The sequence below is a fragment of the Hippopotamus amphibius genome, chromosome 11 (genome assembly GCF_030028045.1).
Source record: "Hippopotamus amphibius kiboko isolate mHipAmp2 chromosome 11, mHipAmp2.hap2, whole genome shotgun sequence".
Lineage (NCBI taxonomy): Eukaryota > Metazoa > Chordata > Mammalia > Artiodactyla > Hippopotamidae > Hippopotamus > Hippopotamus amphibius.
This window is the reverse complement of record NC_080196.1, coordinates 66,556,700-66,582,572: the sequence shown is the minus strand read 5'-3', so window position 1 is coordinate 66,582,572 and position 25,873 is coordinate 66,556,700. Positions and strand designations below refer to the sequence as shown.

General features: G+C 42.9%; 1 protein-coding gene across 5 annotated transcripts in view; it reads right to left on the bottom strand.

Annotated features, from left to right (window-relative positions):
• The window catches only part of GAREM1 (GRB2 associated regulator of MAPK1 subtype 1), a 227,039-nt gene that overhangs the window by 74,664 nt on the left and 126,502 nt on the right, over positions 1-25,873 (bottom strand). The window contains exon 1 of one of the 5 annotated variants that reach the window (XM_057698282.1): positions 11,944-12,513. The exons of the other annotated variants lie outside the window; for them this stretch is intronic. The gene's annotated coding sequence lies outside the window, so the exon portion shown is untranslated. Of the gene's footprint in view, positions 1-11,943; positions 12,514-25,873 lie in introns of those variants that run through there. 5 annotated transcript variants of the gene reach the window in all.

The window sequence follows — 25,873 nt, the reverse complement described above, 5'->3', positions numbered from 1 at the left end:
TTAAGCATAATTTAAAAAATAAAAACACAAAAAGGAATCACATTTCCTATTCTACAGTCTGATTCCCAATATCCCTTTTACTTAGTTCCTAAATTATGATTGGGGGGGGAGTGGAAATGTAACTGGGATAAAAAGAAAGGTAAAGAACAAATCTCAGCACAAAGGCTCCGAACTTATAACCGACACATTACTGAGTCCAAGCTAGCTCTGCTCACCGTACGACAGGCCAATGAATTGAAGACGAGGTGTTGAGACAAGGAAGACGACTTTATTTGGAAAGGCAGCAGAAACGATGGCAGACCAGTGTGTCCTAAAAACCATCTTATGGGGTGGTTTCTTTTACAGAATCAGAGAGGGAAAGGTGGGGAAGTAAAGTAAAAAGTGTTACCAGTCTTGTAAAACATCTCCTGGAATGACTAACCTTGGGGAAGGGATGCATTAGTTTCACAGGTGGGTAGGGTTCCCTGAGGCAGGCCACTGTGTGTGATTAAAGCAACGAAAAACAAAGGTTAAAGTCAAAGAAACAGATCCAACATGGAGTCTGATTTAGCTAGTCCCTGTTACAAAGAGACAATAGGAATTAAAGCCAAAGAACGGAAAGAAATCATCAACCAAAAAAATAATGAATTTCATCATAAACCATCTGTGGGTATTTCTGTTTATTTCTCAGTCTCCAGAAAACAACTGGTCAGACCACTGCTTTCAATTCTGAAACTCCATCCTTGAACTTAACTAGACCTGGATTCAAAACTGAATCATTCTGGGACACATGTTCTAACCAGCCAAGCTATTTCACACCATGAGAATGATTTCCCTATTTGCTGAAAATTGGGAAAACTGCATTTTTCACTGCATTTAGTTGGTCAGTTCCTGCTTCAGAATGATCGGAAATTTTCTAGGGCACAATTAGAAACACGATGGAACCGAAAAAGTTCCTAAAAATTCCTGAAAAAGAACCTAGAAAGGTCTCAGTAATGGTGGGAATCTCCGGGTCATCATCTTTCTTCTTCTATACTCACTTTTCCCTATGTCTTGCCCTTTCTCTCCTTGAAATCTCTTTGCTCTCAGCACTCACTGCTACTGCTCTGCTTTCCATCCTTCTCACTTCATAATGGTATTACTGCTTCAGATGTTAAGGCTGTCTCCATCTCTGCCCTTCCACCGTCACTTCACTCATCTTGGAACACAACCTGAGTACATTTCATTTCACTCAGGAACCTAAGTGTTCAATACACATTTGTAGAATAAATGAAGAAATAAATGAACATATAATAGCTCTTTAATTTCTAACCACCCAGCCCAGGCTGCTCTGACTTAGCTTTCACATCCCTCCGGGATCTGGCTCTACTCAGCTTCTGTAAACGTTTCCCCCACCACCTGTGCAAAACAATACTCCTTCCCTCTCCTCTGCCTGTGCAAAATTCTGGTTCCTTCTAGCGCCACTGTAAGTTCTGGGCAGGACTGTCTTCCTTCTTCCACTCTCTCAGCTCTCCTGGGGGACCTCCTCTATCACCTTGGCTGGACCACCTATAAGCTGACAACACACCAACCTTCCCTCCAGCCAGATCTCTCCTGAATTACACACTGGTCTACCCAATACCCAGTGCGTATCTCCAACAGTTCTTCCACAAAGATCTCTCTCAAAATCAACATGTGCAACACTGAACTCGTCTTTTTACTTTTTGAATCCAGCAGCCACCCAAGTCAGGACCCTGGATGGTCATCCTTGACCCCTCCCTTTCCCTAATCTCTTACATTCAACTGGTGTCAATTCAACTCCATTCCCTTTCCTGAACAAATCACTTCCTGTCTCTCTCCACTACCACTGCATATTCCAACAACATCATCTCTTGCTTTGGCCAGTTTTACCAGTTGATTGTTTTGCCCCTTGACTTCCATTCCAGGAAACTATTCTTTCCACTAATGCTTAAAATTAAAATCGAATCATATTTTAAATGAGGATAATTTGCAGAGGATTTATTTACAACAGGACCATTGATGGTGGTGTGGGTGGGCTGCAGGCGAAGCACAGTGATAAGCTAGGGACAGTATCAGAGAAGAGGGCACCATCACATGCCTGTGGGGCCAGGGGGAGGGACTAGTTACCGGAAGGAGAATGTTCTGTAAACAAGGTTGCCCTGAGAAGGCAAGGTGCGGCCTCCCAGTTCCCAGGCGATCCTTCAAGGGAGGCATGAAGCTGGAGAATATAAAGATCTTGACCAGCTTCCTCCCTTGACCCACCCATCTCCTGCTGGGGCTGTCTATCCAGTGGCTGAACTTAGCCGGAAATCAAAGGGCATGAGAGTCTGCCGATTTAGCCCTATCAGCCAGCCTCTGGGTGGAGCAGGGTGGAGGCAATGAAGGATGGATTGCGGGTGGGGTGTGTAATCAACCTTTGATGAAAAGACTTTGGGGGCCCTCTACCTCCTGTAAAATTTAACTTTACAGCGAATACACAGGCCCTCTCAGATCTGACCTCCACTTTCCTCTCATCATGCTAAAACCCAACTAGATCCATCCACAGTGAATTATACTTCTTATACTGAACTCAAGATCTGGAATGCCCTTTCTCTGTTTCCAGGTTTGCCCAAGCTATTTATCCAAAACCAATTCAGTCATCACTTACCCTTTAAAAAAATCTTCTTATCTCAGAATATACCTGGCCACACTCTTTCCTGATCTCATTGTCTATTTACAGATTTTTATCCAAGCACTTATATCTTATCATTCTCATTTGTTTACATGTCTTTGTAAACTAAACAGTAAACTCTCTAAAGAAAGCAAGGGATGTGTCAATCATCGATTTATTCCCGGTGCCCAACACTGTGCAAGATACACCGTAGGCACGTAATAAATAACAGCTGAATGAGGGTACGAATTTATGTACCAACTCAAGTCCAATGTCATCCACGAAGCTCTCCCTCACAACCTCGGCCCATGCTGATCTTTGTTCATATTTACTACCGGAGTTTAATATTTAACTATTCCCTATGTATTTCAACTGTTTTTGTATTGTTCTCTTAGACCACAAGTACCCTGTCAGCAGGAATCATGTCTTCTGCTTCTCAGACAGCTCAGTTTGAGTCTATACCAGAAACTTAATAAATGCTTGCTTTGAAGAACAGGCGTTTAGAGCAGGAGAAATATATATGTATATACATACATATATATGTATGTGTGTATATATAAATAAAAAATATGTTTTTTTTTCCACGGTATCAAAATCAAATATTCACATGACCAGAGAAGTTGCAAATTAGTAAAATTAATAAAAAGGTGGAGATGGTGACCTCATAGCTCCAGCACCTGCTAATCTCCAGAGGCAGGAAAAATGCATTTTTTTAAATGTAAACACATTTAATTATTAATAGTTTTTAACAGTTCACTCAAATAAAAAATCTCCTCTAACCCAGAGACTACTCTGGGTTCTAAGAGAGCGGAGGGAGTGGCTCTGGTTTCAACAAGGACTTAACACAGTACTGATCAATGTGATGCTACATGTGAGTGGACAGGTATCGGTCAGGAAATATCTGAGAAAGTTAGGTGCGAAGTCTAGACTCTTGGGGCACTTCTTTCTCGCTCAAGTTGAAAGGATGACTTTAAGTGGGAGACCTCATTATACAGCTTTTAGCCTAAGCATTATGAGCAAGCTCATTTAAGACCTACACTGCTGGGACTTCCTAGGTGGTGCAGGGGTTAAGAATCTGCCTGCCAATGCAGGGGACACAGGTTCGATCCCTGCTCCAGGAAGATCCCACATGTCATGGAGCGACTAAGCCTGTGTGCCACAACTATTGAGCCCATGTGCTGCAACTACTGAAGCCCGTGAGCCCAGAGCCTGTGCTCTGCAACAAGAGAAGCCTCTGCAATGAGGAGCCCACGCATCACAATGAAGAGCAGCCCCTGCTGGCCACAACTAGAGAAAGCCTGCGTGCAGCAACGAAGACCCAACGCAGCCAATAAATAAATAAATAAAATATATATAAAAAAAAAACCTACACTGCTGACAGCCTTCTGCCTGGACATAGCCAGGCTCCCTCCACTTCTGGCCTCTGCCACAGGTGTTCATTCCATCGAAACATGGTAACATACGATGGTAGGTCTCACCTGACTCCGAAGGCCAGAGCATGTTTAATGGCAGCATTGACAAAGAATTAGGAGAGAGAATCACATACCAAACAACTAACTTCTTAAGAAAGAGACTCGACAGAATGTCAGAAAACAAAATAGAAAAGAAAAAGGAGTCTGAACCTCACTCAACAATTCATGGTGGTGGGTGGGGTTTACTACAGACTTTACCTAAGAGGAAACTGAAGCTGGCAGAGATTAAGGAATATGCCTTTGGTCACAGCAAGTCAACAGCAAGTCCAGAACTGTCACTCCTTTGTTCTCACCCCAAGCCCACCTGCATTATGCTGCTTCCCCAAGCCCCCAGTACCTTCCTCCTCAGGATGAGGTTGACAGGGCGAGGAGCTGACTGTGCCTTGTATGTTACTGAAAAAATTCCCCAAAGTTAGTAGGAAGACGAGTCATTTACTATTTATATATGCAATGAATTCTTCTTTGATAGTGTGGAAGGCTATTCAGATGGTCTTGTTTAATCCCCAAAGTGACCCTGGCAATTGGTTACATGATAAAACCTATCTTCACTTCAGGGTAACCCAGGGTGACTGGAGCATGGAAAGTACATGGTGTCACCAATAATTCACCCATTCGGTGGAAACAGAACCCAGCTACTCTTTCTAATCTCTGGCACTGGAACTAGTCGCTGGGATGTAGCAGCTGCTTCTATTAGCAGTCAAAAACCCACATTAAAAAAAAAAAAAATCAAGATTTTTTTTTTTTAAATAAGTAAAAAGCAATTTTACTTGAAGTAGGATCCTTTTGGAGAAAGAGAAAATGATCTACTTATCTACATAAAAAATTACAAACAGCAAAAGTAAAACTTCAATTTTTATTTGTAGAACTGAAAATAATACAGTACAAAAAAATGAAGGGGAAAACAAAGATTAAGACAAAATGGGAAGCAGGGAAGAGAAAATGAGGCGAAAAGGAGATATGGAAACAAATTTGAAAAAGAACATGAGACATAAAAATTGATGCAAGAAAAAAGCATTACACACAGATAAACACAACTTCAACCCAGACAAAGGAGAGGAAGATCCCACCAACGCAGACGGACACGATACGGACGTACATGACACACACAGACTTAAAACTCTGTTGTTATTTTTCAACTATAGGCAAAACTGGAGGAACTGTGTATAGAATTCTGTTGAGGTCTAGGAGTTTTCACTACTATGGTTCATATGATACACGCTTCTCTTCCATGCCCTATGGAAGTATTTAAAAAAGGAAAAAGAGAGCCAAACTGCATGTCCAAAGCATGGGGAGGGTGAGGAAAACCCTCCAGGATTTTAACATTCCACCGTTATTCCTCTATTGAAACATGACCCCTTTCTTGGATTCTCATTTGCTCCCTTTTCCACAGCCCAACAGTAAACTCCCACACACCAGTGGGACCACAGCGGAGAGACAATACAAGCAGCTGCTCAAGCTGTGGTTTTCATTAGGGAAAAAAATGCCTTGATTATAAGCGATTTAGTTTTGAACCTTCCTGCCAAAACTGAAGTGATTAAAACTCCATGTAGAGAAACTCAAATGGTTTCTTAAAAGTCTGATGCAGAACATACTCCGCATAATCAAAGAGGGGTGGGGCGAACTGTCCGAATCTTAACACCCACCTTGGCTCAGTGCGTGGACGTAGAGATGGAAAAGCTAGCAAAGGCACTAAATGAAAACATATTGGAGAGGTCCGTAGATTGCATTTCTGTAAAGGGTCAGGGTACATTTTCACCAAGTTCTTTAGCTACAAAAAGTGAGGCAATGAAGCCATAAAAAGACATAGAGGAAACTTGAATGCCTACTACTAAGCGGAAGAAGCCAATCTGAAAAGGCTCCAGACTGTTTGATTCCAACTATATGACAGTCTGGAAAAGGCACAACTATGGAGACAATGAAAAGATCAGTGGTTTTCAGGGATTAGCGGAGAGGGAGAGATGAGGAAGAGCACAGAGGACTTTTTGGGCAGTGAAACTACTGTGTATGATTCTATAACGGTGGATACATGTCATTATATACTTGTCCAAACACATAGAATGTCTAACACCAAGAGTGAACTGTTATGCAACTATGGCCTTTGGGTGATAATGATGTGTCAACGAAGTTTTAAGAAAGGCACCACTCTGGTGGGGGACACTGATGATGGCTGAGGCTGTGTATGTGTGGGGGCAGGGGGTATATGGGAAATATCTGTACCTTCCCCTTAATTTTGCTATGGAACTAAACCTACTCTAAAATACAGTATATGTGTGTATCTATATAAATACATATGTACACATATACATGCATATACACATACATACACACACACCAGCAAGGCAACTCCTTAAAGGCTTGCAGTTGATACAAGAGCAGAGCTAAGGTGAGACACTCTTGGAGCCAGGCACGCTCTGTTCTCATGGCTCAGCACGTACTCACTGGTTATCATTCTGCCTCCACATCTTCATGCGGCAGTTAAGTGTATGAACTTTTGGAACTGAAATCATGGCTCTCCCTCCCACTGGGCAACTTTGGTTACGTCGTAACCTTCCACACCTCCGTCTGTCTCCTAGTTCCTTAATACAAGGGCAATAACACCAACATCAGCTATTGGGATGATTAAACTTACATAAAGGGCTTCACGTGATGAGTGGCACATGATAAGGGCTCAATGAACATCAGAGAGAAGTCAAATGTGACAAAGATGTACTTGTCACGAACAAAAAGGAGTACAGTCATGATACTCTTTGGAATGTGGTACTGGTTAGGAGAAAAGTGTTTGCTCCTTCCTATATTAATCCTGGCAAAACTCCAGAAGAGGAGGAGCCACTACAAAGCATTCTAAGTTTAAAGAAGGGGCACCACATAGCCAGGCAGCTGGGAGGAAGAGAGGAGAAAGAAAGGCAGAAGCTGGGGATTCAGGGTGGAGCACTGCCACCTGGTTCTGGGAAAGAAAGAGAATGGGAGACGCCAAGGCTATCTTTTCTATGACAAGCTGCCTACTGCACCCTCTGCTCAATGAAGAGCACTTCTAGTTAGAATGTCTCATGCTTAAAATACAATTACTCTACTATATTTGTGACAGCAGTGCTGTGGATGAGAGTCCTACGCCTATTAGAAATCAGTCAATGGGATTTCCCTGGTGATGCAGTGGTTAAGAATCCACCTGCCAATGCAGGGGACATGGGTTTGATCCCTGGGCCAGGGAGACCCCACATGCTGCAGAGCAATTAAGCCCGGGCACCACAACTACTGAACCTGCAAGCCACAACTATTGAGCCTATGTGCCACAACTACTGAAGCGCACGGGCCTAGAGCCTGTACTCTGCAACAAGAGAAGCCCCCGCTTGCCACAACTAGAGAAAGCCCACGTGCAGCAATGAAGACCCAATGCAGCCAATAAATTAATTTAAAAAGAAGAAAGAAAGAATCAGTCAAAACTGTAGTAAAAAACCGAAACTCTAGTAAAAGGAAAAGGCCCTACGTGACAAAGAGCCTCTCGTTCCTGTTAAATCTTTTTCGAAAAAATTTATCTATGCTTTTATTTTTTTTAATTGAAGTATACTTGTTAAATCTTTTTCTTTTAATTAAAAAATGGAGAAGCAATAGCCATGCTGTGGCTCTGAGACCTGGGGTTCCATTGCTGTTCAAGTGTTTCACGAATGGCATATTTCAACAGTAAATACACACCTCTGTCCGACACTCCAGAAACAGTGGAAGGTTTTCCCCTCCCCCCCATCAAAGAACTGCTCTCTCTTCTTTTGTCTGCTTTGCTCTTTGCTGACAACATGCCCCTGCTCTTGCTCCCTTCTTGCAGCGCTTCATTTTCATCCAAATGCCTCCACTTTTATTCGCCTCAGATGGAGCTCACTGAGCATTCTCTAGTGCCTTTCAGGTCTGTCCCTGTTCCATGTTAAACAGGCTGTGGTGTGAGTGTAGGGCTGCGCTCAGTAAAATATTCCATCCAATCAGGGCAGTTACGTAAACAGGGCTGCTTCTGGCAGGAATGTCTGATGGGATAAACAAGGCTGGAGAAAAGAAGGACTCTTACAGAGAGGAGTGACTTTGTCAGGGCACAGAGATACATTTCAAATAAAAATACTCTTGTTTCTAATAATGTAAGATCAGGCTTTTAAGAAACTTAAATCACTGGGGGACAGTTAAAAAGAACAATAAGGACTGAATCAGTGACTGTGATTTCTGCAACTGTACTAAGGGTATCTGGCTTTTTCCTTTCTGGTTTTAGAATTTTAATTCTTTAAAAATAAAAACCAAAACCATTTAATGTGCCAGGGATGTCAGAAGGCTACTGTAACAATTTATAACATTTAAGAACCTATACAGATGCTGAAAGGAAATGATGGCTCATCAATAAGAATCAATGTGATCGCTGTTAAACAAGAATCATCAGAAAATCGGCAGATTATATCCATGTTGATACAGAGGATTATCACTGCCTTCATTAGTATTTGGCCCCTAGGAAGCGGGATGAAAGTGCAATATCCTTGCAAACAAGAGTATATATACAAAATTCACTATACTAAAGTGATAATAGCTTATAATGAAGAAAACAGGTATCAGTGAAAACAAACAGGAATTATGACTTGAAACTGACACCTACTTAATGGGATTGCTGCAAAGATTACATTCGATCATGTATGTACAAGAATACTCAGCAAAGAGCAGTATGCATTTGATTAACAGTATGATGATAAATATTGTTTTCTTATTCTCAGGATTAAATAAGAGAACTGAAAATAAGGGCTGAGTTCATTTTCCCTCCCTATTTCAACTATTAGTCAAACTAATATAACAATTCAAAGAATATGATTTATTGACTTAGTACTCTGTTCAAGGCAATATGCAGAGTGCTAAGGGTATTTCAGACACTCAGAGATTACTGAGAAGAAAAACTACTGCGAAGAAAATTAATGGGAAGAAAAACGCAAGTTTCCGTGTTTCTCTTTCATCTATGTACATTTGAATTTTTCGAAAGCCTCTCCAATTTTTAAGATATGAATAATTTAGGGTAGCACATTTATTTTGCATGCCCTGTAAATAATTCATAAATCTAGAATGATTAGATGCTGATAAACCTAATCACTATAGGATATAGTGGAACAGGACCTGAATTTACACTGGCTATTATCAACTCCCTGTAAGTAGAACAGACAATGTCAACAAATAGTTTCTTTCAGCAATTACACTCTATTTCCACCTGGAGTCCAGCTGAAACTTTCCAAGGCCAGAATAAGGGTATGTTGACATTGTTTTCATGAGTGTTATTCTTACTAGTCAGTGAGAGGCAGCTTATTCTAGCCTCCTGAGTCACTTCGACTTATACAAACACTTGTAGAATGAATGAATTTCGAGAGGGTTGGGGAAATGGAAGACATCATTAAATTATGTGACAAAGATAACTGGAAAAGAGATTTAGTCTTTGGTGTGGTAAAACTGGTTCACTGTACAAAGAAAAGCTAAAACTGAATCCCTATCTGACACTACCTACAGGCAAGAAAGGACTTCAGAAGCAGAAACTAGAGGGCCAGATAATGATTACATTAAAATTAAGGATTTCTGTTCAATAAAGGATTTTATGGAAAAAGCTGAGAGTGGTGATGAAACAGATGATGCTTGCAAAGCCTAAAACTGAAAAGAGACTGCTATCTGAACTGGTCAATGAAATGCTGCATATCAACAAAAAAGACACCACCGCCAACATGACGGTGGGCCAGAAGATGCAAACACAAGTTACTAAGGAGGCCATCCTAAAGGCTAGCAAGCAGGTGACAAGACACTGAATAGGGACGTCCCTGGTGGCGCAGTGGTTAAGAATCTGTCTGCCAATGCAGGGGACACTGGTCTGAGCCCTGGCCTGGGAAGATCTCACATGCTGTGGAGCAACTAAGCCCGTGTGCCACAACTACTGAGCCTGTGTGCCGCAACTACTGAAGCCCACAGGCCTAGAGCCCGTGCTCCCCAACAAAAGAAGCCATCACAATGAGAAGGCTGCGCACCACAATGAAGAGTAGCCTCTGCTCTCCGCAACTAGAGAAAGCCCGTGCAGCAGCAACGAAGACCCAGCACAGCCAATAAGTAAATAAATAAATAAATAAATAAATAAATATTTTTAAAAAAGAAAGAAACTGAATAGTCAAATAAATGCAAATTATGAGCTATTACTTCACACTCATTAGACAAAAATGGTACATTCCTGTGTGGGTAAGGCATCCCGTTAGACTGTGCTGGGAATGAGGCTGGGGCAGCCATTCTGGACAGCGACCTGGCACCAGGTAGGTAGATTAATTCTACATATTTCTAAGGCCGGCAAGTCTACTCCTGGGTTCATATCCCCAAGAAACGTTCATACAAGAGGATAAGGTGAATGCGTGAGGATGTTCACAGCAGCAGGATTTTTGCTGTCCCTCCTCCGGAGAGCACATGAACACACAGTGAAAAAGGAATGGATTTTAAAAACACAGTGGATCCTGAAAACACAATGCTGAATGGAAAATAAAAATATGAGACTTAAAACAGTATAATGTGTGTAAATCTAAAATATTTTTACACAAACCATACCACTTTCATAAAAATGCATCCAAAGAAAAAAGGCATAATAAACACATTTAAATGGATGCATATGGGAGGGTGGGCAGGTAAATGACTATCAACGATGAAACAGAATAAAATAAACTCTTCCCCTAGACTGTTATTTCTAGAGAGAAAACTATTGCTAGTATTTTTAACACTTGTTTAATATATCAGGAAGGAAAGAAGAGAAGGAAAAAAGAAAGAAGAAGGGAAAAATTTTAATGTCTTACAAGTCAAGCATTGGGTTTGATCAACACATTAAAATATTCTTCCTTTTTTTTTAAAGTATCTGTTCCTAGTGGTTTTTTTAATTAATTAATTAATTTATTGGCTGCATTGGGTCTTCTTGCTGTGCACAGGCTTTTTCTAGCTGTGGTGAGTGGCAGTTACTCTTCATTGCACAGTGCACAGCCTTCTCATTGCGGTGGCTTCTCTCATTGCAGAGCACGGGCTCTTGGCACACAGGATTCAGCAGTTGTGGCATGCAGGCTCAGCAGTTGTGGCACAGTAGCTTAGTTGCTCCGCGGCATGTGGGATCTTCCCAGGCCAGGGACTGAACCTGTGTCCCCTGCATTGGCAGGCAGATTCTCAACCACTGTGCCACCAGGGAAGCCCCTAAAATACTCTTTCCTTGAAACAACAGCTGCTCTCCAGCACTTTCTTTAAAATTCAAACCGGCCGCCACAGAGATATATGCCAACATAGCTAGCCCCTTAGCCTTTGAAGTGAATGGGAAACACCTTCTAACCTAACCAAGCACTAACCAAGCACTTTAACTCACAAAAAATCTGTTCCTCCTTCTTTTATTTCATCATTTCCATCAAATTCACATCATACTAGGTCCCCCTCCTTCAATTCTATTATCAGCCATTTTGGGGGCAGCAAAAATCTAATCCTCTTAAGAACATTTCTCTCCTACACTTAAACCCATAAAGAATGGTTTGGGGGTTACAGCCTGTTGACTTAAAAAATATATACAAAACGTGAGAGTTGCGGATTAAGTTTTATTTAGGGCAAAATGAGGACTGCAGCCTGGGAGACAGCATCTCAGACAGCTCTGAGAAACTGCTCCGGAGAGGCAAGGGAGGAGCCAGGATATAGAGGAGTTTTGCAACAAAGGGCAGGTAGCTGGGGACGTCAAAAGATGATTGTTAATTAAAGAAAACCAGATATCTCAAGGAATTTAGCACTTTTCTACGTATGGGAAGATGCAAGCTCTGGGCTCACTAAAATCATTCCTTTGATACGCACCTTAGCTGTCTGGGGCCTGTATCTTCACATCGCTTGTTTCCTCAGGGCTCACCACAGGGAGCAGTCTGATAGCAGGTAGTCTTTCCAGCCCTGAGCTTTCCCGGCTCACGTTGGAGGGCTGCAGTCGCTGACGACTGTGACATCCTCTGTTTATGGATATGGCAGGAAATAGTCCATTTATAAATATTCCATTTATCAAGCTCTTCCTGTGTTATGTGCTCTATGCCAATAGGAACTGCTCAACTGGTTTCAGGGATTGTAAAGAATTTACCATTGCTCTACATAGACCACGGATTCCTAAGCAGACCAAGAGGAAATTACTAGTCCTATGGAAATTGGCGAAAATTGATTGGAACAGCTTTCAGGGATATATCCAAATGTATATTAAACTGTTAATAACACTGTGTAAAAAGATGAATGCAGGCAAAAGAACAGACTTACAATCTCATTGTGGAAACAAAATATTAACCTATGAGGTAGGAAGTAAGAAAATAAGGTAACACACTATTAAATTCTAAAGGAGACACACCACTAGTGGTTCTCAAACTAGCGTACGTCAAGATGACCACACAGCCTGCGGGCCCCCTGCCAGCTCCGGTGGGGACGGGTGGGTAGGGGAAGGGGGTGAGGGGTGTGGCAGGACTGAGACTCTGCATTTCTAACACGTTTCCAGGTGATGCTGCTACTGCCGGTGCCCGTATAGAGCCTGAGAACCCATAACAACTCCTCACAGAATGGGCATAAACCATCGTGCTAGAGGAGACAGAACACAACGGCATTGCTGGGACAGAGGAGAAACTGGGACACGAGGGAGACCCTGAGGTGGGTTGGGCCCTGGGTGACTCGAGGAGGTGGAAGTGGAAGAGTGGGGAGAAAAAAACAGGTGGTGAGAACACCTGAGCGCAGGTGGAGCCCTGGGCGGGAATGACAAGCAGCAGGGCCCGCCTGACGGGTTTGGCAACTGGTGGGAAAGCAGGTGGGTGGGCTCCGCCTCCTGCCATGTCATGAGCGGAGGACCCCCCTCTGGCCCACAGCGCGGGGGCCTTGCCCAGTGGCCACCCTGCATGGAAAGCCAGGAGACAGAACAGCGAAAGAAAGAAGAGTCCCGACCAGTGAGTACCTGCCACACACGGCAGCACTTATCACAATTCCAGGTAAGTGAGAACTATAAAACAAGGCGAGAGCTGGGGCTGAGTGTCCAGCATGTTGCCCAGCGCACCTCCGTGATACACACAGACAGACCGGATGAATGGATGAATGAACGAATGAATGAATGAGCACCGGCGGGCGGGACGTCAGAGCCGAGCTGCGGCTGGGCAGGGCACACTGAACTCCTCCCAGCTCCCTCTCTCGCCCTCTCTTCTAGACTCGGTGCCAAACCCTACGCCAGCCATGTACGTCTCTCTTCCCCCAGGCAGAGACCAAGGTGCCCGGTGCAGGGAAGGCACCCCAGGACCAAGTCCTGCAACTCCAAAAAGGGGGAGCAAAGAAGGAGGGAAGGCTCGAGTCTCCAGCCACAAAATCCCCAAGGGAGCTGCCCTCCCCAGGCAGCCTGGGTTGACAGTCCATTCCCCCTTCCTGTTCTGAAGTACACAGTCAGTCTTGGGATGTCCCGAGGGGAGGAGGGGAAAGGGCAATGCCTGTTCCCATCTCTGGAAGAGAGAGAGCAGTCCCTCCCACTGACCATCTGACAGGAAGCTGTGAGGACCACGTGGAATAAGCTCAGGAAAGAGTTCAGTGCGGTTCCTGGCACTTAGTGCTTCCTACGTGGAAACCAGCTCACACTGTCCCTGAGAATCTGCTTGAGCCCTTCCCTGCAAACAGCGACGCAAGGGAGAAAGAGTATGGGTGCCCAACATGGTGGTCTAGGACATGGACTGAAATGACAGTGACGAAAACAGACACCGCAAGGTTTAGGGGATGAAAAAAAATGTTTTTCCTTACATAAGTTGAAGCTGAGATGATAATAAAGTGGAATTGTGTTCAGCAGGCAGTAGCACTTTGGAAGGGGAGAGGTCAAAAGCAGAGTCACCTACAGGAGGTGATGCTGGAAGCCGGGAGGGTTAGGTTTTCTGTGGAGATGGAGAGAAGGCGACATGGGCAGGGAGGGAGAGAGGGGCAAGGGGGTTGTGGGGCAGGGAGAGAGAGAGAGGGAGAGAGAGAGAGAAACAAGCACTGAGTCTTAAGGGCCAACACAGCAGGGATGAACCAAAGACAAGGAATTTAGACGATGGAGTGAAGCCAGGAGAGCGGACCATCATGGAGAATGGGAAGAAGAGTTTCAAGGATGGTTCCAGCTGGTGTCTGGAGTTACAGAGTCAAGGAGCAGTAATGGCAGCAGGGCTCTGACCATTAGAAGTCATTATGACTTCAAGAGCCAGGTTTTAGGAGGCAGGAGGTGCAGGCTGAGAAGACCAAAGCCCTTACAGGCACTGCTGGGATCCCGTTCTCCAAGTCCGAGCTTCAAGAGTTCCTGAGGAACTGACATCACTCCTCGGGCTAGCTACAAAACTCCAACAAAGTGGAAACCTGGTGTACTCTTTTTCATTCAGAAGAGCCCCAAATATTGCAAGTCTACGTGACTTCCTCTGAAGAGGCGGCTGGCTCATGGCAGCTGAACTCATCCTTTGCATCATTAGCTGCTCCAAATACTCTTCCTGCTCTGACAATGACGCTTCCCCCGGTGCTGAGTTGTTTTTTTTTCTTCAGCTTTGGAAATCATCTCTAGGTACTCATCATTGGTGTAAATAATGAAGGTGGGGGTAGGGAGCAGCTGTGACCAGTTTGGAGAAAAGATGCCGATCTCGATGTAAGCTGGAGTGTGATCTGTAGGGAGAAGGGAGAAGTCTATTTCTATTCCACCCAAGCCTGAGAGCCACCACCATGCAGACCAGGCCCTGCAGTGCTCAGGAGGACGGTTCAGGGCAAGATTCATCAGGGATGCTAAGGACCATATTGGACACCCAGCAGTTAAGAACATAGTGAAATTACAGTCATAAAAAAGCAAGTGTCTGGAGACAGAGAAAGAGCAAAGCCCCACACAAACTGTAACCAAGCCAAATGCTTCAACTCCCAATCTAATTTAGCCACTTTCCCGTTAGAAAAATCCATATGCGAAGAGAGAGCTTTATGAAAGGGTTAGTCAACCAGACCTCGCGGGGTGCAAATTTCCAAGGCAGTTCTGATGAATGATGAGAAAACCCAGTGGTATGTTTAGACTCCACTGGGAACAGCTTCGAGACAGACGACACCCTGGGATGTAAGAATTGTTATTTTTGTGGAAATAAAATCTGCTGCTAAGTTTTTATTTACTGAAACTTCTCACCTTAAAGGAAAAATAAATAAAGACGTCCAAACACTCTAAAACAGTCATATACTAGGGGGTGGAGGGGAGGATGGAAAAGGAAAAGCAAGGATGGTCTTGATACTTTTCTAGCCCAAGTAACAGAAGAAGAAAGCTCCAACGTTATGTGGCAGCAGACAATTTCCCGAGTGGGGTTCCACTTGGGAAGAGAGCCACAGTAAAAGATGGAGTTGTTTCCAAGGACACAAGCTGTCCTAACATGGCATAACCTATTACTCATATTTTCGCTGTGCATTTTTTTTTTGTATGTCTCTTTTCAATGTAACTTTGACAAGAACTAAGTACATCTCAATCTTGTCTTCCTCCCTTATAACATCTCTCTTGAGTTAACCAGGGAAATATGACCCCCAGTAGGTGATTAACTTCTCTGCCTTTTCTCAGTGGAAACCCTGGAATTCTTTCTTTCCCTCATCTTTGTAGACATGGAAAAGGGTCTGGGGTAGGAGATGTCTGGGAGCAATCAGGAGACTTGGCAGAGATATCGAAGACACCTGTACCAGACGGGGGTGGCTGGTATCACTCCATCTTCGCCCGCCGATGCCCACTCTGACGGGGGAACTTTTAGGATTGCTCTTCCCACCCACTCCTTCATTCCCCCTCAAATATAGCCACCCTCCGCCCCCCACGGCCCATTTTCAAATTGGCACAATGATTAATGACCCAGGCAAGTACTTAATTTCCTGTCCAGTAGTACAAGGCTGATTTCCAATAAAAGAACTCACTCAAGACAACTATTTCCTCTCCACAGCTTCTAATCTTGTATTCAATTGTGGGCATTCTTCACTCTCAGTGTGAAAGCAGAATCAATTTTTGAACTTCCATTTGGTGCATATTCCAAAGAATCACAGAATGCTAATGCTGGAAGAGGCCTTAAAGGCAATGTAATTCGACCTCCTCTTTTCTTGCAATTCAAGCAGGACTTAAGAGGAAGGCTTTGCCTTACATCTTCTCTGTGCACTTGGTCAAGCAGCAAGTGAGGAGGGAATTACTATCATTAAAGCACACAGCTTGGGTCCTCACTGGTCTCATTATGTAGTTACCTTTAATGAAACAGTCTATTTTAAATTGGGAACTAATCACCATGGGAGAATATTTCTGCAATTATGGGCTCAGGCAAAACAAAACAAAACAAGTGTCAGTGAAACCCTTCAGATACAGCAACACAATTACCATGTTCAATTACCTCAGGTCTCCTTAAATACCCACTGCAGATGTAACAAGTTGTTCTGAACTACATGTATCCCTGGCTTGTCTTTATTTCTCAGAAATGCTTGACAGATAACTCCATTGCCTTCTGTGAAATGAATTCTGAAGAGCAGAGGTCCCTCAACAACATGCTAATGGCTGCATAATACAGTACCTTCTTTAGATGCATGATTTCCCATAGACAATTCTAGTTACAGTTCAGGAAATGCATCCTGGGTTGATGCCTAAATTATACAAAATTCACAAGGGAGGGTACACAAATGACAAGGAATGTGGTTGGGCTGATGGTGGGTTGAGAGCTGGCGGAGTGACCACAGAACCAACAGAGTGTGTTGGAAGCTGTGATCATTAACACTGGACAAACAGAATGGACATGAAGTGAAAAGACCCCGAGCATCTCCAGCTCTACTTACTAGTTGCGTATCCTTCCCCCAGTATTTTATTCTTTTTGAGGCTAGGTTTCCTTATCTGCAAACAAGCAATAATTAAGGCCTGCTGGAATGTTGTAAAAATCGTATTAAATACTATGAGAGTATTGTATGAAAGTACCAATCATTTAGAACCTAGCAAATACTGGTGCTCTATAAACACTTCTTGAATTTAAGTATCTGAAGCCCCGACAATGTAGTTGTTTCTTAAACATCTTGATTGCCATAAACAATGCAAACACAGGGATCTACAGCATTTCATTATTAAAGTGAGCATATAGTAACCATAGGAGCCCACATGCCAGTTTCCACGGGATCCGACCTATTCCCCACTCAAATGCTCTGATGAACTAAAAACCAAATATGGGTCATAAACGGCCCCAGAACTTAATGACATCAGTCGAAACATTGTAATGAGGTGAAGCCTGAAGGCTAGAAAAAGCATAGGCTTCACACCGGAAGAGCTCTATTTGAGCAGCAGCAAGACCTCAGAGAGATTATTTAACTTTGCTGAAACTTAACCTCCCTCACCTATAAAGTGAGAACCCTACCACCGACTTCACAGGTTGTTATGAGGATTAAATAATATTAGCAGATGTAGGTAACAAAGCCAGCTAGAATCAGTCCCCTGACTCAAAGTAGGTGACCGAAAATGGCAATCGCTAAAAATATGAAGTCTAAGGGTCTTTAGGTGAATGTTATTTCTTTGTTTCCACTTATTTTATTAAACAACTGTTCTACCTAATGCACAGATTTGTCATGAAAATCCAATGAGATAATCTAGGAAGTTCAAAACTATAAACTATTAAATGTCATCTCTATATTCAAGGCAAAGATACATTGTCATATGTTCTCTAGGATATCAATCCCTGGAAAACATATGTTTTATTTTTAATGGTCTGTTTTTAGCTCCAAAAGATGCCAGAATTAGGGACTAACAAAGCCATATGCAATTCTGTTGTGCAAGACCAAATGGAGCTTGGGCTATAAACTTAAACTTCGTCCACACAAACCAAGGCAGATGATGTTTGCAACGAGATTTTTTGAAAAGTTACAATATGTACGTAAGTACAGCCAATTAATACACTTTTTTCACGACAATTCAGTATCTGGTATACAAGCTTGAAAGTGGTAATGCAAGAAAGCTTTGCAGCCCTGTGTGCTACTGCGTAGCTGATCCACTTACCGTGCCTGAGGCCCACTGCTTCCCATCTACATTAGTCACAGGAAAGAAGGACAAGCTTCACTTTCATGACTTTAAGATCAAGATGATCTAAGGTAGAAAGTTACATTTTCAAAACTAACATCTTCACCACACTTAATCCGATAATGAGTAGGGATATGAACCTTCAAAATGGCCAAGAGCTAGAGAGCCAGAAGATACTTCCAAGGGTTATAGGATGTCTTAGCAGGACATTATTTTCTATTGAAAACTCAATTTGTGTCCATCCTTTCCCAGCCTAAAATTAGCGGGCAGTTTGCTCAATCATCACCCAGAGAACTCAGCCAGGCTACCACTCTCAAGTCGGACAGCACTTCTCCCCTACCTGGCTCTCTTGGAGACAGTATTTTGAATTTCCTTGGTTGAATGCAAAACACATTAGCTAACTAACCAAACAAACTGGAAGGAGGCATAACACAAGACCCAAACCTGGCAGATGTGATGACTACGAAAACACTCCTAAATGCTACGGGGCAGTGGGGAGGGTGTCCCAGAGAGTGAGGAAGGTGGTTTCTTTAGAGTTTCAATATTTATTTGTCCATAAATATAGTCACCCATTATGCAGAACTAGAAAGAAATGGACAGCAAACCTAAATCCCTCTGACTTGAAATAGCCACAATCCCAGGGGGCGGTCAAGGCAAGTATATAATCTGGTAAACTTTTTTATTTCTGCTAACCTGAATTCAGGTGGGAGTTCTATAAATATGCACTCTCATATTCATTCATATTCTCTACCCCCCCCCTGCCCCCTTTAGAAATAAGATGTTATGGAACAAGGGGTTAGGGAAAGAGGGGAAAGGCTCAATATAAAATGAGAAGACCTAGGTTCAACCCAGCCACTTAATGGCCTTCAATCTGGCATAAAACCTAATATAGGAGCCTCAGTTTCCTCATCTGTAAAATGGGAAAAAACATGAGATGCTGATTTCTGGGTGTGAATGCACGCACTTTGCCTTTGAAAGGCAACGCAAACTACAAAACAAAACAAGGAAATCATGATGCTTAAATACCTCTAAAGCAACAGCAAATCTCCTAAACTTTATGTAAGTTACAAAGGCCTCTGGTTCTTCAAGGCTCTCAAAATTTTGGATGTTTGGACACTTTACAGGTAAGCTCTAGACAGTCAGCCTGTCTTTAACAGACCTGCAGCACTTTAGAACTTTCCTGGAACAGGCTCATCACACAGGTGAGGGCTGCTTACGGTGTGGGATGGTTAATTGTGTGGATGTCAACTTGGCTTAGCCATGGTTCCCAGATGCTTGGGCAAACACTATTCTAGATATTTCTGTGAAGGTATTTTGGGGGATGGGGTTAACATTTAAATCAATAGACTGTGTAAAGCAGATTGCCCTCCACAATGTGGCTGGGCCTCATCCAACTAGTTGAAGGCCTTGAGAAATTAGACGGAGGTTTTCTGAAGAGGGGGGATTCTGCCAACAATCTGCCTTTGGACTCAAACTACAACTCCTCCCTTGGTCTCCAGGCTGCAGATTTTGGACTTGCCAGCCTCCACAACTGCATGAGCCAATTCCTTAAAATTAATCAACCAACGAATCTCTACTTTATACACACACACAGATGCACACACACACACCCCTATTGGTTCTGTTTCTCTGGAGAAGCCCAACATACTGGATTTCACCCTTCTTAATTTTATTTAACACGAAACCATGAAAATTTATTATGTTCTTTGCTTCCAAACCAGCTGCTGATATGAATGCTGGTCCTGTAGCCCATGTTGAATGGCTGAAGAAGCATAATCTGCTATGATTCCTGCATACCTACCACATGAAAACATTGTCCTAGTGCTGCAGGCAGATCTCGGAGGGCAGCATTCACATTTCTGTATGTAAGAGCTTCTCTGCAAGCGTCTAAGAAAAATTTCCAAAATAAAAAAATGTTTGAGGAGCTATCTTTGGGGGCACATAAAACTTATACCTATGGCCCAAGTTAGTACATTCTAAACTACATAGTTGTATAATTTGGGCACAACAGGCAGAAGAGCTGGCATCCCTGTGGACTGAAATTTCTTTACAGAAGATGATGGGCTTGAGCTGAACCTATGGGAAAAGCGGCTGCCTGGACCACCCATCCACACTTCAGCATCCACACCCACACCTCCAAAATATCTCTCTCTGTCTCGAGCCCAATCCGCCTTAAGCCTCCACTGGACAATTCCTCAAGGATGCCTCACAGGCATTTCACATATACAAGCCTCATTTCACAGTGTTTCTCTCTAAACCTCATCTTTACCTGCTGTTTCTTAACTTCTCAAGTGAAAGTCGCAATCCATAAAGTAATGCAAACCAGGAACTGGGAAGCTGTCTTCATCACCCCAACACGGCTCCACACCCACCCCATCCACCCCACAGTATTAGTCCTTCCATCCAAATGTTTCTCGAAGCTGCTTCCTCTGCTCCATCCCTGCTGCCTAAGTTCTGAGCATCAACAACTTTCATCTCTGAATTGAATCACAGTCTGGCTCTGTATTCCACCCACCCATCCACCAGTCTGGTGTTGGAGTGACCGCTCTAAAATGCAACCTAATCCTATAATCATGGCCCTGGCTAACGTCCTTCCCAGCTTCTCCAACATATATGGATACAACTCAAAATCCTTGGCAGAAATGACAATATCATTCAAAATGTAACAGCTCCCCTACCCCCAGTGTCACTGCTGCCAGGTCCTAGGGGCTGCCCACACCGACCTGGTGGGTTCTGTGGAACACCCCTTTCCTTCTCAGTTTGGCAACTGCTGTGCTAGGCACTGGGGATAGAATGGTGAGTGATGTGGACAGTCTCTGCCTCTCAGAGGTTCTCTTCAAGTGATGGGGTGTCAGTTACTAACCAAACACTCAAAGAAATATGTAATTACAATGTGGATGAACGCTGTTTTTTTTAAAAAAAAGTTCTATGAGGTCAAGGGGATCTGGCCTTGTCTAAGCGGCCAACAAAAGCACTTCCTGAGAAATCGCTGTGACCTGAGACTTGAAAGATGAGCAGAGGTCAGGCTGCAGGAAATGAGAAGACTGGGGTGACTGGGATCCAGAAGAGAAAAGGAAAGAAAAGTAGCATAAGATGAAGTTACTAGGGACTTAGGGACTTCCCTGGCGGCACAGCGGTTAAGAATCCGCCTGCCAATGCAGGGACACGGGTTTGAGCCCTGGTCTGGAAAGATCCCACAAGTCATGGAGCAACTAAGTACGTGAGCCACAACTACTGAAGCCCATGCACCTAGAGCCGGTGCTCTGCAACAAGAGAAGCCCGCAATCGGAAGCCCGTGCACCACAATGAAGAGTAGCCTCTGTCTGCTGCAACTAGAGAAGGCATGTGTGCAGCAACAAAGACCCAATGTAGCCAATAAGTTAATTAATTAATTAAAAAAAGAAAAAGATGAAGTTACTAATAGGCAGGGACCTGTCATACAGCACCCTGCAGGCAGTAAGAAGAACTGCCGCCCCATCCCAGATATCCTTGTCTCTCTTGTCCCCCTTTTCTTTAAAGCTTTATTTTAAAATTTGTGTGCTGTAAAAGTATATTTATTATAGTAATTCAACAATACAGAGGAAAATTAATTAACTATTAATTAACAGCAGAACACATATAGTATTTACTAGGTGCTAGGTACCTTCCAAATGCTTTCATGATACTATTAGCCCTATACTACAAAGTTAAGCTACCTGCCCAAGGCCGTATAGTTAGCAAGTGTGCGCTGGATGTGGACCCAAGTAGTCTAGTCCTAGAGACTGGCTCTCAGCCACCATGCTAAGGCCACCTGCCTCCAACCTTACTCTGTGAAGGACCGATGGAAAGTGTTTTACATATTCTTGTATAAGTTTCTCTGTGCTCAAATATGTAAAATCAACTAGATAGAAGAGAATCAACATATACTGGAACTTCTTTTTCCTACAAAAGGGAAATTTTGATATGTATCTTTAAGAGCTATCAGAAGCCACTTGAGTTTGTTTAACATGGCAGTAAAGTGATCAGATTTGCACAGTGGACCCTTGAACAACACAGGGCTGAGTTGCAGGGGCCCACTAATATATGGATTTTTTTTTCAATAAATACGTACTACAACATCCACGGCTGGTCGACTCTACAGAACGCTGGATATGAAGGGCTGCCTACCAAGTTACACTTGGATTTTCCACTTCACGGAGAGTTGGCGCCCCTGACCCCAACTGTATTTTATTTTATTTTTCGGCCGCGCCACACAGCATGTGTGATCTAGTTCCCTGACCAGGGGTCAAACCCATGCCCCCTGTGCTGGAAGTGAAGAGTCTTCACCACTGGACCGCCAGAGACATCCACCTCAACTGAATTTTAAAAAGATTCTCACACTCTGGCTCCCAAATGGAGAATGGAGTGGGGAGGGGTGCAGAGAGAGCTGAAGGACAGAAGCAACGTGTTAGGAGCCTGCTGCAATTGCCTGCTGCAAACGTGGGCACACGAGACCACATCTTCTTTATCCGTTCATGTGTTGATGGACATTTAGGTTGTTTCCACATCTTGCCTATTGTGAATATTGCAACGAACGCTGGCATGCTAGTATCTCTACAAAATCCTGATCTCAATTCTTTTAGATAAATACCCAGAAGTGAGATTGCTAGATCATATGGTAGTTCTATTTTTTTTTGAAGAATCTCCATACTGTTTTCCATAGCAGCTAAACCATTTTGCATTCCCATCAACATTGTACAAGGTTCCAATTTCTCTACATCCTCACCAACACTTGTCTATTATTTTCCTAATAACAGCAATTCTAGAAGGTATGAGGTGACGTCTTATTGTGGTTTTGATTTGTATTTCTCTAAACATGAGTGACAGTATCTCTTCATATACTTGTTGGACATTTGTATTTCTTCTTAGGAGAAATGTCTCTTCAAGTATTTAGTCCATTTTAAAATCAGGTTTTTGCTATGGGGTTGTAGGAGTTCCTTATCCTTTATGTATTTTGGAAATTCACCCCATATCTGATATATGATTTGCAAATATTTTCCTCCACTCCATAGGCTGCCTTCACTCTGTTGATGGTTTCCTTTACTGTGTTGAAGCTTTAAAATTTGATATAGTCCTACGTGTCTATTTTTGCTTTTGTTGACTGTCCTTTTAGTGTCATATCAATGAAACCATTGCCAAGACCAATGGCCAGAAGCTCTTCCTCTAGGTTTTTTTAATTAAATAATTAATTGGCTGTGTTGGGTCTTTGTTGCTGCACAGACTTTCTCTAGTTGTGGCAAGTGGGGGCTACTCTTTGTTGTGGTGTGCAGGCTTCTCGTTGTGGTGGCTTCTCTTATTGTGAAGCACAGGCGCTAGGTGCTTGGGCTTCAGTAGTTGTGGCACACGGGCTCAACAGTTGTGGCTCTCGGGCTTAGCTGCTCCGCGGCATGTAAGATCTTCCTGGACCAGGGATCAAACCTGTGTCCCCTGAATTAGCAGGTGGTTTCTTAACCACTATGCCACCAGAGAAGTCCCTAGGTTTTTTTCTAGGAGTTTTACAGTTTCAGGTCTTATGTTCAAGTCTTTAATCCACTTTGAGTTGAGTTTTGTGTATAGCGTAATATAAGGGTCCCATTTCATTTATTTGCATGTGGATATCCAGTTTTCCCAGCACTATTTATTGAAGAAATTATCCCTTTTCTATTGTGTATTCTTAGCACTCTTGTCAAAGGTCAATTGATTGTATATGCATGGGTTTATCTCTAGGCTCTCTATTCTGTTCTATTGGTTTATATGTCTGTCTTTATGACAGTACCATACTGTTTTAGTTACTGTAGCCTTGTAATATATTTTGAAATTAGGAATTGTGATGCTTCCAGCTTTGTTCTTTCTTCTCAAGCTTGATTTGGCTTTGCACAGTCCTTTGTGGTTCCATGTGAATTTTAATTTATATTTTTATAAATTTATTTATTTATTATTGGCTGCGTTGGGTCTTCACTGCTGCATGGGCTTTCTCTGGTTGTGGTGAGCAGGGGCTACTCTTCATTGCAATGCGAGGGCTTTCTTATGGCAATGGCTTCTCTTGTTGTGGAGCATGGGCTCTAGGTGCGTGGGCTTCAGTAGTTGTGGCACGTGGGCTCAGCAGTTGTGGTTCATAGGCTCCAGAGCACAGGCTCAGTAGTTGCGGCACACTGGCTTAGTTGCTCCATGGCATATGGGATCTTCCTGGACCAGAGCTCAAACCCATGTCCTCTGCATTGGCAGGCAGCTTCTTAACCACTGCGCCACCAGGGAAGTCCTCCATGTGAATTTTAGAATTGTTCACAAGAGCACTTTAAAACGAGCCAGTTAAAAGAAAACAAAGCAGAATCTGTACTTTAATCAATTTCATATGTTCCAGATTATTATATATTTTACTGTAACAGATTACCATTTGCCTAACAAGCGTTTACTCACCTTCAAAGGAAAAAGCGGCTGCCACCTTTAGCACTGTCTAGAGCCATCTGAGCAGTTAGACCGTATGTCCAAGTGTCAGCAAGCCACCCACTCCCTGGCAGTGTGCCGAGGGCAGCAGTCCAGGATGTTCACAGGCACCTCCCACTCCTAGCTCTTCTGCCCCATGCCTGAGCACACAGGGCTGGTGCCTGGTTCCCTTTCATCCTAAGCACTGGGTTGGGGCCAGGTGGGGAGTGTGTCACCATGTGACCCCTCCTGGTCACAATGGCAGTGTTTGTATCATATTCTGTTCTGTTTCTGCCAAGGCTCAGATATCCAGGGGCCTGTGTGCATCCTACACTGGTCTTCTCACATCCTACCCTGGAGGAAGCCTTGGAAATGCCTAGCTTGGTAAGTGGTATTAATACACCTCTGCATTATGTTCACACAACTGTGCTGCCTCCCCTGTCCCACCTCCACACCCCAACTGTCAGCCTGTTTCTTTTGGATATGATCTCTTTTTGACCCCAGATATCCAACTGGACTTAGACTGAAAAGGCTACATTCTTGCTGAAACCTAGTCCTGTACTGCTAGCTTCTTCATAGAAATTATCAATAATTATGTCTAATCATGCTAAGTGGGGAAAAAACTAACTATTCACTATGCTGAGTAAATAGCAATTTACTATATCTAGAAATGCCTAATTACTTGAATAATTTCTGGGAAATTAAATTATATGGCTAAAAAGTTAAGCTTAAGGATTTCTGATACAAAAACCATTTTCAAAATAAAACATTACCAGATGATAAAACATATGCATATACTTATATAAATCTGTAATAATGAAGTAACAGATCAGAGAGGTCATGAATAGTCTATAATAAAATAATCTACAGTCTATATAAACAAACCACAAAAGTAAAATGTATGAGAAAGTCAAATACATGCAGAGAGTACAGTCAACTTTTGACTATCCAGGGACAGATTAATTACAAAGTCATGGCATTTGGACAAGGTTAAAGTGACTACAAGTAAGTTAAACGCCTATGTATTAGAAGACCACTGTTAGGAATCCAGTATTACTGGAAGCCACAGCATGGGACGTCCTCTCCAGCAATCACATTTCATCTCATTTAATTGTTGAAATCCAAACCAACACTAAAATTTGGCAAAATTTTCAATTGCTAATTAGAAATATCATTCAGTGATAAACTAGTAGAACAAAAAATTATGATATGAAAAAAGATAACAGACAAATTAATTCAATTTTAATCAATACTGACTTCTTCAAGTAGACTATAAAAATAGGAAAACCTTTAGGATGTCTTCTC